This window comes from Canis aureus, chromosome 4, assembly GCF_053574225.1.
Source record: "Canis aureus isolate CA01 chromosome 4, VMU_Caureus_v.1.0, whole genome shotgun sequence".
Classification (NCBI taxonomy): Eukaryota; Metazoa; Chordata; class Mammalia; order Carnivora; family Canidae; genus Canis; species Canis aureus.
The window spans coordinates 6,335,718-6,352,822 of record NC_135614.1 but is presented as its reverse complement, the minus strand read 5'-3'; the positions used below and the strand labels follow the sequence as shown (position 1 = coordinate 6,352,822).

General features: G+C 46.7%; 2 long non-coding RNA genes across 3 annotated transcripts in view; one reads left to right on the top strand and one right to left on the bottom strand.

The window, feature by feature from the left end:
- LOC144312103 (uncharacterized) overlaps nt 1-15,273 on the bottom strand; it is a 28,651-nt gene extending 13,378 nt beyond the window's left edge. The window contains exons 1-3 of one of the 2 annotated variants that reach the window (XR_013377538.1): nt 9,935-15,273; nt 9,240-9,410; nt 8,080-8,446 (exon numbers count right to left, since the gene is read on the bottom strand). This is a non-coding gene — a long non-coding RNA (uncharacterized LOC144312103). Of the gene's footprint in view, nt 1-8,079; nt 8,447-9,239; nt 9,411-9,934 lie in introns of those variants that run through there. The other variant, XR_013377539.1, reaches the window with a different exon arrangement.
- LOC144312106 (uncharacterized) lies at nt 2,772-14,719 on the top strand. Its single transcript, XR_013377541.1, has 3 exons — nt 2,772-3,124; nt 6,911-7,005; nt 14,158-14,719. It is a non-coding gene; the product is annotated as an uncharacterized LOC144312106 (long non-coding RNA).
- Nucleotides 15,274-17,105: the final 1,832 nt, after the last annotated feature.

Here is a 17,105-nt window from a genome sequence, read left to right as displayed (position 1 = left end):
GTTGCATATTGAAACTCATAGGATAAAGTTAAAGCTATGTTTAGATTATCATTTATAATTTTACTTGGTGGGGGTACCTTGGTGTCTCAGTCAGTTAACCATCCAACTTTTGATTTCAGCTCTGGTCATGATCTCAGGATTGTGAGATCAAGCCCCACTGGGCATGGAGCCTGCTTAATATTCTCTCTCTCCCTCTCTCTCTGCCCCTCCCCACACTAATTAAAAAGTAAATAATTATACATATAATCTTACTGGCATATGTTAGATTATAAGAACATCTTAAAATCAATAAACTAAACCCTCAACTCAAGAAATTAGGAAAAGGGGATCCCTGGGTGGCTCAGCAGTTTACCATCTGCCTTTGGCCCAGGGCAAGCTCCTGGAGTCCCAGGATCGAGTCACATATCAGGCTCCCTGCATGGAGCCTGCTTCCCCCTCTGCCTGTGTCTTCTGCCTCTCTGTGTCTCTCGTGAATAAATAAATAAAATCTTTTTAAAAAATTAGAAAAAGTACAGAAAATTACACCCAAAGGAAAAAGAAAAGAAAGATGAATGCAGAATTTCATGAACTAGAAAACAAATATACAATAGGAAATATCAACAAAACCAAAAATTGGATTCTTTGGAAAGAGTAATAAAACTGATTTAGAGGGCAGCCCAGTGGCCCAGCGGTTTAGTGCCGCCTTCGGCCCAGGGCCTGATTCTGGAGACCGGGAATCAAGTCCCACGTCGGGCTCCCTGCATGGAACCTGCTTCTCCCTCTGTCTGTGTCTCTGCCTCTCTCTGTCTTCTCTCTCTTTCTCTCTCTCTATTTCTCATGAATAAATAAAGTATTTTTTTAAACTGATTTAGAAAAACCCCAAAACCTTAGCAACATTGAGCAAGGGGGAAAAGAAAGAGAAGATAAACATAATCACTGTCAAGCATGACAAGGAGACATCACAACAGAGCCCATCATCATTAAAAATTAAGAAGATATTATAAACAATGTTATGCCATTACATTTGAAAATTTAGATAAATACTAAGTTCCTAAAAGATGTAATTTATCAAAATGGACACAAGAAAAATATGAATCTTAGTCAAATAACTCTTCAACAAATAAATCCATAATTTAAAACCTTTCCATGGGAAAAATCCCAAGTTCGGAGGTAATACTCTCAGAAAAGCATACATGCACCAGTATGGAAGCACAAGAATGCCCTTTGCAGCCCTGTCTATACTAGCCCTAAACTGGGAAAAACCCAAATGACCATCAAGAGTAGAATAAAAAGACAAAATCGTGTCACATTTATAAAAGGTAATACTATCCAGTGATGAAAATTTATAGACTACATCTATACACAACAGGGGTGAATTTTATAGGTACAAGGTTGAGTGAAAGAAGCCACGCATGAAAGAATACATATTGTAGAGTCACAGTTGCATGAGGTCGTAAAAACAGGCAAAACTAGCATTTAACACATATTTTGCTGGTAAAACTATACAGAAAATCAAGGATATTTTACCATGGAAGTCAGGATAGTGGTTACCAGTGGTGGGGAAGGAATAAAGGAGGGAAAGAATGCTTCTAGAATGCTGCACAGTCCTGTCTGTGGACCTGGTAATGGCACTGGTGTGGACTTAGTGATAAATCATTGAGCTATAGATCTCTGCTGTGAGTACTTTTCCATAGGTATGTTTTATTTTTCTGTTTAAGAGGGGATAAAAGATAAAGAGAAAGGAGGAAGGAGGAAGGGAGGGAAGCAAGGAAGAAGGAAAGCAAGAAGAATGTGGTGGGCCTGGAGTCTAAGACAGATAAGGAGTGGAGTGTCTTCAGCAATCCTCTTGCTAAACACACTCCACTGAGCATGGACACAGCAAACTCAAATGTGCAGAAGAATCAGGCAGGCCCTTTATGAATGAGGTCATGTGGGGAGGCTGGTGGTGGGAGGGGGGAAGCCCATGGATCACTAGCATCTAATACTCTGGCTCTGGGTCCAGAAAGACACTCTCTGTTGTTGCAGAGATGGTGGCCAAGTGGAGAGTGTGTGCCACCTGTCAGAGGGGCAGCTACCACTCGGGTCCAGAGAGACCAAAGATACAATCCTGCCCCATCTCCAATTTTTCGAGTTGAGCTAAAAATCTGGATTTCTTGTGATCTCCTGTTTCTAAAATGTTGATAACCAAACCAAATTATGTTAAATGCCACTCAGGCTAAACAAAGCCCATCTTACAGTACAGATGCGGCCTAGGGGATTTGGAGACCACTGGGTGAGCTCTCAGAATTCAGCCTGGAACCAATTCAACCCAGGGTCTGAGTTTCTCCAGCAACTCCCAGGGGCCAGCCAGTGGACAACCATCAGGTGGGGTGGGAAAGGCTGGATGAAACCTCACTCCAAGATCTGGAGAGCCAGAAGGGCCTCTGGGACTTAGGATCCAGGCAAAGACCAGAGCCCCAAAGCCCGCATGAAATGAAAGCTGAGTTAGGAGAAATGAGGAAGCCAGAAGGAGTTTCCGAATTCAAGAACTCCAAAAATAAACCTTTGCCTTTTCTCTTCTTACTTTAGCTGCTCTTGATTTGCTTTTATTTATTATTATTATTATTATTATTATTATTATTATTATTATAACAATTCTACAGGCAACCAGACGTGTGAAGCAAATGAAGCAACTACAGATTTTCGTGGAGCTACTGTTGTGCTCATTAAAAGCTCTGCTCTTAGCCCATTGGTTTCAAAGGTAAGTCCCACGCACACCTTCCAAGTGACGCAATCATGGATTCAGACCACAAAGCCAAGGCCACGAGCAACAGTCCTTGTGCCTCATCTGCCTTGGCCCCTCGTGGCTGCCTTCCAAAAAGTGCTGGAGTAGCAGAAGCAGCTAGCCGCATGCCTAAGAAGTGGTCAGCAGTTGGGAACAGCTGGAGAGAGGAGGGCCAGTGAGCAAATATCAGAATTTAGGAAATAAGCCTTTGGCTGAACAAAGTTCACTGTTGTTTTCCAAGAAAGCAGAGCCTGGCTGAACCACCCCCAGAGAACAGGGCAAGGAGTGATAAACTGCATGTTGGCTCTCAGCTTTCAAAGCGCCGTACGCTTGGCCACCCAACAGTGACCAGGGCTAGCGCTGCTTCTCTCGGGGCAGAAGGTAGGCGGTGGCTCAGGGTGAAAGGGGAAAGATAGACAGGCAGTCAAAGCAAGACCAGGCTACAGAAATGGGGAGCAGGATGAAAGCAGAAACAACAAAAAGGCTTTTCATCCTTTCCACGTGTTGTACAAATTTAATCTCCCATGAACTGTTCCATCTTGCACCTTTAGAGCTGTTCAACCTCACTACCTTCTAAAGTAGTGAGCTCTCCTTTCCTAGTAGAGTTGGAGCAGAAGCTTACCTATTATCTGTCACGAATACTGTTCAGAGGAGGAGAGGTTGGTCTAGATAACGTCTGATTCTCAGAGCCGTAATTTAGCACAATTGGATAATCCTGACAAGTGAAAGCCTTTCTAAGTACACACGTGTCACTCTTCGGTGCTTAGACAAATCAGATTGTTTGCAAATAGGTCTGATTATCTGCAAATTAGCTGATTGAAGTTCTTAGGTATGAAGCCGGGCTTATTTTAAGAATTTAAGTTAATTTGGATAATAGTTTTATTGAAAAGCAGTGAGTTCAAAAACAAGTGGAAATGAGACGGCTTTCCTTTTTTTTTAACTCGTATATTTTTCAAATCGTTTGTGCTAGACCATCTATTCAGAAAAGTTCTTTGTGAATGAATTAAATGGTCTTGGGAGGCATTATTCCTCAACTCAATAGAAGTATTCTTATTTATCTAACAGCATATTAATTCCTATGCTTTACATGTTTGTACTCCTACAACACCCAGCCTTGCAGCTGGAGCGTAATAGGCACTCCACAGATGTTGGCTGAATGAATCATTTGCAAAGATGAAGCACATAAATTGTCCACTTCGGCGGGCCGGCGATAGTAATAGCATTGTGAACCCTTACCACGTGCTAGTAACTAGGCCAGATAAAGGAATATAGATCATAATGGTCTCTACGATGTGGTTGCTATGACTGTTCCCATTTCATAGATGACTCAGGAGAGGCTGGTGAGCTGCGCAGCTTGAGGATTCAAGGCCGGGTCTGTCCCACTCCTGAGCTAAAGCTCTCAGCCGTCTTATTGAATTGACTCCGAATCCTCTGCTCCATGTATATATTTTCAAGGGGAGCCTGTGGTGTGTTCAGCAGATGGAAACTGCAGTGCCACCCCGCCCCGCATAGATGGACTGCCTGCCCGAGAAGACCAGCTCCCCCTCCATGTATGCACAACCTGCCTCCCCAGCTGCTTCTGCTCTGGCCACGCAGGCTCCCCTCCCCCAGGCCCTTTGTTCTTCCCACAGCTGCTCAGCAAATTCCTTGATTTGAAATTACGATCACAGGTTGGAGTGCTACTTAAAATAATTTTGCCAAATGTTCCATCTCTTTGCGTTGATGAATATAATGGATGAAAATTTAAAGAGAAAAAATTTAAGGATTCACTTTGTTGGAGACCAAAAAAAAAGAAAGAAACAGAAAAGAAAAATCATAGGCTGCATCCACAGCCTTCCTTTGGACACCTGAAGGAATCTCTCCCAGGCTGGACTTGTGCAAGCTTTGGCCTGGCAGGGAGAGCGGGCTGCTGGCAGGCCGGGCCAGCCACAGATGGAGGGGGAGCAAAGGTCAGGGCGGGTGTTGGGTTTGTTTAAGCCAGAGGCTGTGAGTCCGAGGCGGATTGGGGGTAGACCCTTGGTGTCCGATTTCCAATTTCCTGTGTGAGTCACTGATGGGCACTTCTCCCCTGCCCCACCAGCCTTTCATGCACACCACTCTGCAGAACAAAGGCAGGCCAGAAGACACATAAATAACCCGGACAGGCCAGGTCTTCCTTCTCCAAGGTAGATTGCTCTGCTCTGAGGGGGGCAGGGCCCAAGGGCAGACCCTGGCATGTGACCCCAAGGTCACGTGAGGCCAGGTTCTGGAGCTCCCCCACCCTGTGGGGCCCTGGACCAGGAGGCAGGGGCTGGCTCATTGCTCAGGCACCCGCCTCCAAGGAACCCCGTAGAAGGGCCGTGATGAATCCAAACCAGGGGCCTTGCATCACACCAGACTCTGCCACCTTGGGTGGACTCCCTCTTAAGACATTTCCCTCATTTCCTGAGGCTTCCTCTGTGCTGGAGAAGTAGGGAGGAAGGGATGAGCAAATCCCAAGCATAGAGACAGTGCTGAGAGTCTCTCTCAAATTTTCCAGAGCCAAAGGGCGCCTGGGTTGCTCAGTGGTCAAGCATCTGCCTTCGGCTCAGGTCATGACCCCAGGGTCCTGGGTTCGAGTCCCGCATCGGACTCCCCACAGGGAGCCTGCTTCTCCCTCTGCCTGTGTCTCTGCCCCTCTGTGTGTCTCTCATGAATCAATAAATAAAATCTTTGGGAAAAAAAAATTTCCAGAGCCAAAACGTGCTCACAACTAGGAGCTTCCACCGGCAGAGCCCCATGGCCAGGCCTGTCTCTGAGCGAGGATTCCAGGAAACCAATAAAGAACACATTCCTGCAGGGCCACCCCAGAGCAAACTGCTCCCTGAACATCTGTTCTGCCGCTCTGTAGAGTCCTGCCATGCACGGGAAGCAGCCCCTGCTCTGGTGACAGTCTCTTTATCTGGCACTGTGCCCATCAAGAACCCAAAGGTGTTGCCTTTGGCTGTGCTGAATCATGATAAGCAGGCCTCGTGAGCCTAAGGGCAGCTCCATGTATTCCCCCCCGCCCGCCCCCCCAACGATCTCGCACACAGTGCAAAGCACTGGCAAGGAATGATCACTTCTGCAGGGAGGCCCTGGGGGTGGCAGACTCAGGACAGTTCCCAGACCCATCACTTCCCTGCTGGGTGATGTGGGGAGGAGGCTCCTGCCCTGTGTTGAGCTTCAATTTCCTAATCTGTGAAAGGAGCATGACTCTGTGCATTTCCCCAGGTAGCTGCAAGGGTTAAATGAAGCACACCATTAGGAAGCAGGTGTCTCCAGACCTATTTGCCCCAAAACTAGAAGAATAGCAGGGCAGGAGCACCCACCTCCAGGTCAGGATGGAATGGGAAGGAGCCTTGACATACAGAAATGCTACAGCCTCTGTCACACTGTCAGCCTCCAGCTTTGCTCTAAGGCCCACTTACTAGCTTGTCTCCAACATATGACCCCCCAGCCCAGTCCAGCTCAGTACAGCACAGCCCCATGGCAGCTCCACTCCCAGGCCCACCTCACGGGCTCCAGGGGGACACAAGCAGAGCCAGCCGGGCCCATCTCACTACATTACCTATGGACACATCTCTCTCCCTGTCTCGTCACTCTTTTGACCCCCAAGGAATTTCTGCCTGAACACTTGGCTCCCCAGCCTCTTGTGGAGGAAAGAAATACTGTAGGTTCCTTTAATGTTGGGCCACACTGTCTCCCTTCCAGCCCGCTCACCCAGTGTACACCAAGAGGGCACAGGAGGAGTGGCTGCCCCATGAAAGGAGGATTTTATCACTGATATTCTGTAGAATTACTGATGTGTGGCAATTAGAAATTTAAAAAGAAGTAAACTCTTTAGAGACAGTGCACTTCTCATGGCCACACCAAGGCATAGCCACCCCTGAACCCCTCACCTCTGGTGTGATCCCCCATCTCCTTTTGCTCCCGATGTTTTTATCACAGGATGTGATCTGCACCCTTGTTCACTTCTTTGTTATGGGAGCAGTTGGAAGAGAGGCTTGTTAGAACTCATAAAAGTGTGTTTTCCTTCTCCCTCAAAGTTATGCTTGGGCCCTTTGGGAAAGCAAAGAAACCACTCATCTCCAGAGATCATCACAGATGTATGAGACGGGTCCTGGGCGCCTCCTTTTTCTACTTGTGTGTTTTTTTCCTTGTCTGCAGATCACAGAGTTTAATGAGGAAGTGCTGACCACACAAAGGAGAGGAAGCCTTCACCCCCGACCACTCCCCAGCCCTGCGTCCCCATCACCAGTGAGGTAAGAACATTCTTTTATTCTAGTCCTTCCAGGGCAGCTCCATCCACTCCTGTGGAAACAAGCAGGAGAAGCACAGAGGACGAAATCACATTTTGTACCTGGGGCAGGTGACTTCCTAGAGACACTTCTGGAAAGCAAACGCAGAAGAGGTATTCCAACAGTCAAAATGACCTAAGTCATACGTACTCCCAACAGCTTGTATACAAAGCATATACTACATTTCACTCTCCCTTCTGGCCCTTCACACACACGTCCTTAAGTAATAACCTTCGGGAGGGAAATAACTTTTTATCCCCATTTTACAGATAAGGAAATTGAGGCCAAAGAAGGAAAAGGTTTGCCCAAGTGGTACAGGCAGTGAGAAAGCCTAGGCATTAACCCGGCTGAAGCGAAGGTCCCTCTTTACTGGATCACAGAGCTCCTCCGAGGGGTCCGACTGGCTGTGGGTTACCCTGTTTGGAATGCCCTTCAGCAAAGGGTGTCAAAACCACCTGGTCAATAGGGAACGATCCCCTTCTTGAAAACTTGGAAACCGATCCTTCCAAAGCAAATTAATTTCCAAACCTGGGGTTAATGATAAAGCTGGAAGAATGCAAAGACTCACCGTTTCCCTCTCCTCTTTTATCAACATGTGACTTAGATTTTCTAGAACTATATCCTTCATGGTAACTTATTAAAGAGTAAATCAAAGTTTGCTTTAAGAGGAAAGCAAATACATCCAACTTTCCATAGGATGCCGGACCCCGAGTCCACTTCCCGGTTCCACTGTTGACTTAGGGTGTAATCCCAGATAAGTACCTGTGCATTCATGGCTGAGGCCAGAGCCCTGGCATCAGTGACACCTGCCCCTCCCACCCAAGGTACTGAGACCCAGAGATGCTATCTCCAGGGGAGTGTGGCGCTTTGGAGGGGGAACCCAGACACAAGGTGAAGACACAGGCCGAGGGCTCTACATGCATGCAGCAGCTGCTTGTCCTCATGTCTCTCATGGCTGGGGAAAGGGTCGCTATGTGTCACATCGCCAATAAAACCCTGCTGTTCTCTGGCTCTTACCCGTAATTATTGGGAGTGAGGTGGGAAGGGCTGCACTTTTGGACTCAGATGGCAGGGAGGATAGGAACAAAGTTGACAAGAGTAAACTTTAATCACACAGCGGGCATTTTCAAGGAACAAATAAAAATAGCCAGAAGTGGGTCAGTGCCGATACTGAGGTTAGTGACCGGAAATTGGGGCAGAGTCCTGGGGAGAGGAATAAAGTTTTATTTTACAAATACCAACTTATACTCTCCTTCCAATCTGATTGCCTATTTTCCCTTTACGGCTTCTCCTTTCTGGCTTCTGGACACACAAGAAGCACACGCGCGCAGAGTGAAAAGAACAGTGTGGTGTTGAATCCTTGCTCCATCATCTCAGTCCCAAAGCTCTCTCCTTTGTCCTGAGGCTGAAGCAAAAAGATACTTAGAACTCATGGGAGACGCAGGCAGAAAGGAGAAATGTAATAACACACTTGACCTGTCTTTAAGGTTTCTATAATGTCCATGCATATTGATTAAAGGGGAAAAGACAGAGAAACAGAAGACCAAAAAAAAAAAAAAAAAAAAAAACAGAAGAAAACTCCTGAAGTGAAGGACCTGTTCCCAAGCAGGCCCCCAACCCCCATGCCAGCAACTTCCCCATCACTGCCCGCCATGGCCCTGTGACATCCCGTGCACCAAAAGCACAGTAGACATGCACATGTGCACTCATACACACACAGATGATACACATGCACACACACACATGCCCAGCGCTCATGTACATACACAGTTACACACACGGGACTCATATACACACACAGTACATGCAGCATACAGTAGACATGCACATGTGCAGTACCCATGCACGCACACAGCATTCATGCACACACACGGTAGTCACGCACACACACAGCACTCATGCACACACACAGAGCTCATACACACACACAGTACTCATGCACACACACAATACACATACACATGGTACACATGCACACATACAGCACCCAGGCAAACACATAGTACCCATGCACACAGCATTCATTCACACACACAGCACCCATGCACACACACCACAACACCTATGCATAACCCAGGAAGTAGCTCTTGCTTTCAGCATCACCTTAACATTTGGGCAGTTATTAGCTCCCACACTTGGCAGGATTACATTTCCTTGTGGCCCCAATGACATGATTGGGGCAGATATATTGGGCTTACCAAAGAAAGAGAGAGCAGCCTGACATGCAAACATCCCAGGTAGATCATCGGGGCCCAGACAAGGGAATCAGTAAAGATGGGTTCGTTTGGTGAGACTCGGCATGTGACACTGGTAATTTACTGGAACAGTAAAATACATACTTCTTCCTTATGTTATCTTCTTTGAATTCACTGAAAAACGAAAGGAACTCGTGGGCTGGGCCAAATAGCATAGATAACACGTGAGTGTGTGTACATACGTACATAGATGCATGCACACATATGGATATGCCTATGTGCTTATGACGTGTAACAAAAAATACAGCCACAAGGATTTTGGGAGGAATTTGGGTGTGGAAATGGCTTCTACCTGTTTGCCTCTGTCTCCCCTCGACAGAGAGCAGGAGCACCGGCCACTTAAAAGCATGTCCAGCCCACCAAGCTGTCCCCACTGAATCCCCTCCAGGGCAGACAGGAGAACCCCTTTCTGAAGTTTCTTGTAACACAGAGTGTTTCCAAGGCCTAGGACAGCCCACGCATCTAGCCAATGGAGCTTTCTGTGCTGTGGTCAGTTAGCAGGGTCCCCCCGGAATGGCATCTGTTTTCATGTTTCCGAACAGAAGCATGTATACTGGGAGCTTCCCCGGAGACCACCCCAAGCAAGCCTCCCAGTTGGCCGTGAGACAGTTGGGTTTCCAGAAGGACACAGCATTTACCTGGGCTTTACACTCCCAGAAGGCGGAGGACACAGAGACATTCCAGAGGGTTTAAAAAAAAAAAAAAAATCATACAGTTTCTAAAGAGCTTCTCATTATGAATCCAGCTTCACAAGCAGAGTCATCAGACACAGGCTCACTGAAAAATGTGCCAGGATGGATGCTTTATTTTTTTATTTTTTTATTTTTTATTTTTTTAGCTTGGGGTTTTCAGGGTGGGATTTTTGAGGAGTGGGAGGGAAGCTACTAAGTCAAGATGAACTCCTTCAGAGCACGGGCAAAATTCCCTTTTCAATCACCGGTTTAGAGAAAAGAAAAAAAAAAAAAATGACAAAGTCACACAAGAGAGGAAATGAAAAGGGAAATTTTTAGACTTCTCATCCGTCCAGAAAGCCCCGGGCCTGTTTCAGAGGCCGGTCAGGGCAACCGTCGGGCCTGCGGTCACCGCGCTGCAATCCCAGGAGGCCTTGCGTCACCAGCCCGCCCATCAACAAGGAAGTACGATCCCTAACCGCGAGCCCGCTTCTCTTCGAAGCCCACATGTTGCTTTAGAGGGGTTTTAAACAAGAGACTTTCCTGTTTTTGCAACCTGCGAGTCCACAGTCCGTACAGGTTACTCAAATTACCTTATCGCTTAGAGCAACCCCTGGCGTGAATTTCAAAACTGCTTACGGCAGCCCTCCCCTCCCGGACACGCGCGCCCGTCGACTCACCGAATCCGCATTTACGGTGTCGTGGTGCCAACTGCTGACACAGAAGAAAAACACACTAGTTACACATTAAGCTTTACGGTTAAAGCATCTGTGCCAGGCCCCGTCCAAACAGTATTTATTCACCGACCAGAAGGCAGGATAACCACAGCGTAGAAAACCCAACAGGAGCGGCTGTGCAGCCAGACCTGCGTGCCTTAATCCAGCCCCGCTATCCTTTGTGCAAGCGCGTACATGCGAGTGCAAATGCAGTGTCCCAGATCAGCACGATTCAGGGGGAAACAATTAGACTTATCATAGGATGTGCAGCAGCAAATCTATTGGAAAATGTTTTCACACAAGCAGAAGGCATCCCAAACCAACTAATAAGGTTGCTGGAAAATAAATGTAAAAAGGCGTGGGCTGAGGACTCTATGGGACCGTCCGATTTAAATCCTCCGTGGTGGGCGGAGGCAGACTTGTTTTTCCCTTGAGCAAATAAAAAGGCTCAGATTAAAGAGTGCACTGGAGAACTGATGAACTGAAGCCACAAACAAACGTCTCTCTTTCCTGCTCCGCAGCAGCTCAAGAGAGATGTGCCAAACCCAACAACTGCATTTGATAGCCATCTCCTGGTTTAACTTTGACCCTGGCCAGCGGCCACTTGGCGTTGCTCAAGCAATGCCTGCAGAATCCATCCTGAGCTCCCTTGCTAGAAGCATCCACCTTCACAGTTGCTGAGCTGAAGTTAGCAGAGGGCTTCCAGAAGGTGGTGCACGTTCTGCTTTCAGGAGCTGCCCAATCGGAGCAAGGATGAACAATTGGTGACCTTTACTCTGCAACGAGCGCTGGTGACCTCGAAGCTGACTTCACAGAATCCACATGGCAATCATGAATCTAGCAGACACTTATCTAACCTCACACTTTTCTGTCTTTTGGGGTTAGAATCAACACTTAGCTCATCAAAAAGACATGCACCGCCCCAAAAGAACCTGCTTTCTGTTTGTGGATACTGGTATTTTGTTTATCTTGTTTTGCTTTTCTGCATTCCGAGCAATCTGCTAGCACTGCAGTGTTGAGATAGTCACTATAAGGCCATCATGCTGTGATTTTTATGATTGGGGGAAGGTTCTTGCAAAATATTAAAGACTCTCTTATGATATGGTAAGTGTGAATGAGGTGACACACCAAAGTGTTAGAAGTAACTCTCTCAAAGATGGTGACTGGCCTGTGGCATAACATAGTGCATTCATGGGGGACAATGCAATTAAAAAAAAAAAAAAAAAAGAATTCCAGAGAATTCCAGACTTCCCACACAGCTGGGTAGGTATTTTTAATTTTAATACTTGCTGGCAAATAATCTACTATGCTTGTATGGAAAGAATCCTATTCTTCAAAAATGTCTAAAAATAATAAATTTTCTTTCCTCCTTTGGAAAAGCCATAACTACAAAACTAATAATTTTTAGAGGTGGGGGATAAGCAGAGGCAGAGGGAGAGTGAGAAACTTAAGCAGCCTCCATGCCTAGCACCAAGCCCAACTCGGGGCTCCAACTCACAACCCTGAGACCATGACCTGAGCCAAAATCAAGAGTCGGACGCTTAACCAACTGAGCCACCCAGGTGCCCCCAAAACTAACCTAAATTTTGAAGAGTTTTCTGATCCCTTCGGACTGTGAATATTTAGGACTCTTAGGCCCAAACTTTCTTGCCTGACTTCAGCTGAGTTTACTGGACAGTTACCCAACCACTCTCTCATTCTGGCTGTGTAGACCACAGTTCTATGCACTTTCTCCAGAGGATAAGCATTGCCCAATGAAGAAAATGTTGCCTCTCCCCTTTTACACCATCACTGACACCCCATCCCCAGGCCTGTGCCACCAGGCCCGCTTCCAGGACTGCATGTTCCCTGTGATCCTGTGCCTTCCAGCCCAGATGCCAACAAGGGCACTAGGTAATAAGTACTTTTGACAAAGGATCCTGCAGCAAGTCTTCCCATCCCTTACAGAAGTTCTCCATTTGGGGCCATTACCAACCCCATCCATTGAGCCCAACAAAGCACAGAGGAAAATAACACATGTGGGCAAATATGAGATGTCACCATATATTTGTGGCTGTTAAAGTTCTTCATATTCACTCAATTCCATTATTTTAAATAACAAAATACCCCGAAAGAAATTCCACCAGTGCTAGTCTGGTATGATCACAGAGGTTGCCTGGAAGACTGATTTAGTTTTGGTTTTGGTTTTGGTTTTTAAAAAAAAATATTTCAAAGTTATTGTAGTTATTCCTGCAAGTATTAGATATGTAAGTACGTCTTTTAAAGCTCATTGGGGAAAAAAAAAAGTTTTATTATGAAAATCTTCAAACATATCGGAAGAGCATATAGCAAAATGAAGTTCCTTATGCCCTTCATATAGATGAATAACAACCCAGATTTTTCCAAATTTGCTTCACTTGTTCCTCTTTTGCCTTTTTCCTTTTCCTCTTTGCTGAACTATTCTTTTTTACGATTTTATTTTTAAGTCATCTCTACCCCCAGTGTGGGGCTCGAACATACAACCCCAAGATCAAGAGTCATATGGTCCACCAATGGAGCCAGCCAGGTACCCCCTCTTTGCTGAACTATCTTAAAGAAAATCCCAGACCTCGTGTCATTTCATTCCTTCGTATGTTAGTATGCGTCGTTAAAAATGTGTGCACATTTCCTTATGTAGCCCCAACCTCATTAAAATCACATTTAAAAGCAGTAAAAATAAATAAATAAATAAATAAATAAATAAATAAATAAATAAATAAATATAAAAGCAGTACAAGAAGTTACCTTTATGGAGATCACTTGAGATAACATTTCCAGTGACCACAAAACATACACTCAATAGTACTAAATCCCAAAGATATATGGGTGGCAGCGGGATGGTGTATTCTGGAAGACTGAGAGAGATCACTTTAAAAGGGGCTCCAGCTATGATAAAGACAGATGATGACAAAGGGTCTGAATAATAAGTTTTTTTTTAAAGGCAACATTTTTAAATAAGTATATTTATGAGTATCATTTTATATCTGCACATAATTAATTCAATAAATTTTATAACTAGAAATTTGACTATTTCACTCGCATCATTAAAAGAATATATATTCAATCTAAGCAAGAAAACACACAGACACGCACAAGACTTGTAACCTGCTCATTGGGAAATGGGACACAGCCTCATATTTGGAGTTCCAAATAAAGGAACTTCAACCCCTTGCCACCAGCCCCTGTCAAGCCTACCCCTTCTTATCAGCAGCATTTCTTGAGTGTCTCCTCCATCCCAAGCACTATGCCAAGCCTTGAGTACATATGCCCCTTATTTGTATGCCGGCCCGCAGAGAGAAGACCTACTGTCCTCTCCGTTTTACAGGGGGAAAATCTGAGGCTTCGAGAAAAATGAGTTATTTCCCTGGGGAGATAGAGACAGAATGGATATGGCACTTATTCTGATTGACACTGCTGAGTCTGCAAGTTCTTTTCTCTCTCCCTTTGCCCAAGCAGTCACCGCGGATCCACCCTGAAGCATGTAGCGACGTCAAGATTTCTATGACACACTCAAACGAAGGAGAACCAGGAAGCCGAGAAGAGGGTTGAGCGCCTGCATGATTCACAGTATAGCCATGCCTTCATTTTGTGATCACTGAATCGTTTCTGGCTCTAACAGTCTGGTGATGAACAGTAGATGACACAACCAAATGGTGTAAGTCCACTAGGATGACAAAATGAGCCAAAGCGTTTGCAGACCGGGTTGGCTGCCTGGGCAGCTGGGTGCACTCGAGCTTCAGTGCACTCTTATTGTTGTTCATCTCTCATGACAGGACATCATCCTATTCGGAGTTCCTAACCCCCTGTGTTAATTCTTCTCTGCCACCTCTTCTGGTATTCACTCCCCTGTAAGACGAGGAAAAGAAACGCCACCAAGGCAGCCCTGCTCGGGCACACAGTCCAGCACACGCAGGTTTGTGCTGGATGTAAAAGCAAAACAAGAACTGTGGGGCGATCTCCAGCCACTCATTCAACCTTCACTGCAGTTTCTTCATCATTAAAATGCAATATTTGAGGACCATGCCTGAAATAGCCAAATAATATTATCCAATTAAGGTGAAAAGCACCATATAAATGCTACGGAGGCTGGGACTTAAATAGTCACATATGGTTTCAGGAAAAGCACTCCAGTGCATCAGCTAGCAGTAAAAACAGGCAGGAGTGAAATGATCTGGCTGGAAATGAACTGCAAATTGATAAACATTTAGTTGCTAATGCCGTGTTTATTATTTTTTACTAGGATAAAAATTAACTGCGCGGCCTTGGCCAGAAAACAGATTGAACTCTACCATCTGGGTAGTGGAATCAGTATCTCTTTAGCGTCCGGTTACGTACAGGTCACCGCTGCCAGCTCCGATTTTATTTGTAAATAGGCCCTGGGTGTCCGGACAACAGAACCAGGGGAGGCTTCTGGGAAGCACAAGCAAACCGGCCAACGCACCAAATGCGCGACTCTCGAAAGGGCGCTTAGGCAGTAGGGCCGCCCCCCACCGCCCTCCGGGTCCCGCAGTTCCCAAGAACCACGTCGCGGAGCCTGCGATGGAAGGGAGGGCGGCCAGCGCGGCCGGAGGGGCTGCGGGGCGCGGGGGCCCGGGGACCCGGGGGCGCGCACGGGGCGGGGCTGGGAGCGGGGCCTGGGGCGGGGAGGGGCGGGGCCTGGGGCGGGGCCTGGGGCGGGGCCTGGGGCGGGGCCTGGGGCGGGGCGACGGCACGGAGCCCGCGGCCGCCCCAGCTGCAGATGCCGCGCTCTCCCCCGGGCCCTTTTCCATCAGCTTGCAAGCAGCTGGATCAATTTACGCTAGCTGCAGCGCCCAACACAAGCACGGGCTGAATTATTGCTCATGGAAATCCCCTCTGTTTCAGGGAATCAGGTAGCTTTCCAACTCCCAACAATTAATGGTCCTTTTGGTCCAGAGAGAATACCAAAAAAAAAAAAAAAAAAAAAAGGAAAAAAAGAAACTAAACAAAACAAAATAACAGACTGCAGGCTACAGGTTTCAAAACAATCCGTTTGGTTTCTAGTAAATTAGAGGGAGTGGGTGGTTGAGGTACCGAGTAATGTTATCCTGTACAGTGTGGTCTTTGACGTCAGCAAGATGTTTCTCTCCCCCTTCCCTCCTCTTTGCCTCCTCTCTCCTTTCCTTGTCCACACCCTCCTCTTCTTCCTCCCGCCTTCCCTCTCTATGTCAAGGAGACAGATGACATAGGGGAGCTCTGGAAAATTACTAGTGGATGTGCGAGATAGCTCCCAGGCTCCAGTAATTCCCACATTTTCAAAAATGAAGGCTATGGGGGAGGGGGCCGTTCAACCACCTTCTAAATTATCGACCAAAATACATGTGACTCAGTGAAAGAAAAGAGAAAAAGCCTGCTGGAAAGCTAACAGTAACCACCACTGGCTCTGCATTCCACAGCCCTCATCTTGCCCTATTAGCAATTGTGTCCCAGGGAGCATTCTTCCTGTGGCGAAGAACACAATTTTGTCTCCAGGCAGCCTGAAATAGAATCCCGGAGAGCATGTGCTGCTAGATCCAGGGGCCTCAGCCTGGGCCGCTGTGCGCTTTCTCCTCGCTCCCCTAGACCTCTTTCTCTACTCATTAAAGACAGCAACAGCTGCCCTCATGTCAACACAGAACTATCTAGAACAAGGGTTCCAGGGCTAACATCTGTAGCCTGACCCTGCAGTATCTTTGTTTCCCCTTTTAAAAATTTTGGGGGGCACCTGGATGGCTCAGTGGTTGAGCGTCTGCCTTTGGATCAAGTCATGATCCCGGGATCCTGGAATCGAGTCCTGCATTGGCTCCCCGCAGGAAGACTGCTTCTCCCTCTACCTATGTCTCTGCCTCTCTCCCTGTGTCATAAGTAAATAAATAAATAAATTTTCTCCACCTCATTGTTTGCACAAAGGCAGCCTGGCCGCACCATGGCAGGAATCCTGTGGGTGGCCACGTAGGGAGTGCTGGGTGGAGTGGGCAGATCTCTGTGTGGCTCCTCATTACCATATAGCTTCAGCAAGACAACTTGGTTTCCCAAATGACCCGACTCTGTCATTTTACACAGGCATCCCTTTGAAAAGAGAAATCTGTCCCAGACCTTGCATGATGGAAAGTGGTTCCAAGTAGTGTAGGGTAGGGAGCAGGCCCCGGGGTACATATGGGCCTGATTTTCTCCCTTGGGCACGTGGTGGCTCCTCCCTCCTTCCTCTCTGCTCTGATCTGGACAGCAAGGGCCTCGGAGGACCTTAGAACAGTTCACATTTTCTAAACCAGAGCCTCCAAATGCTCTGTGCAGGCATGAAGGTCCCTTGAAAAACACAACACACTGGTAATGAAAAAATGCACATATAAGAAAAGCAAGTGAGATCACACAAATCTATTCCGTAATTCGACCTGGAACCTGAAAAA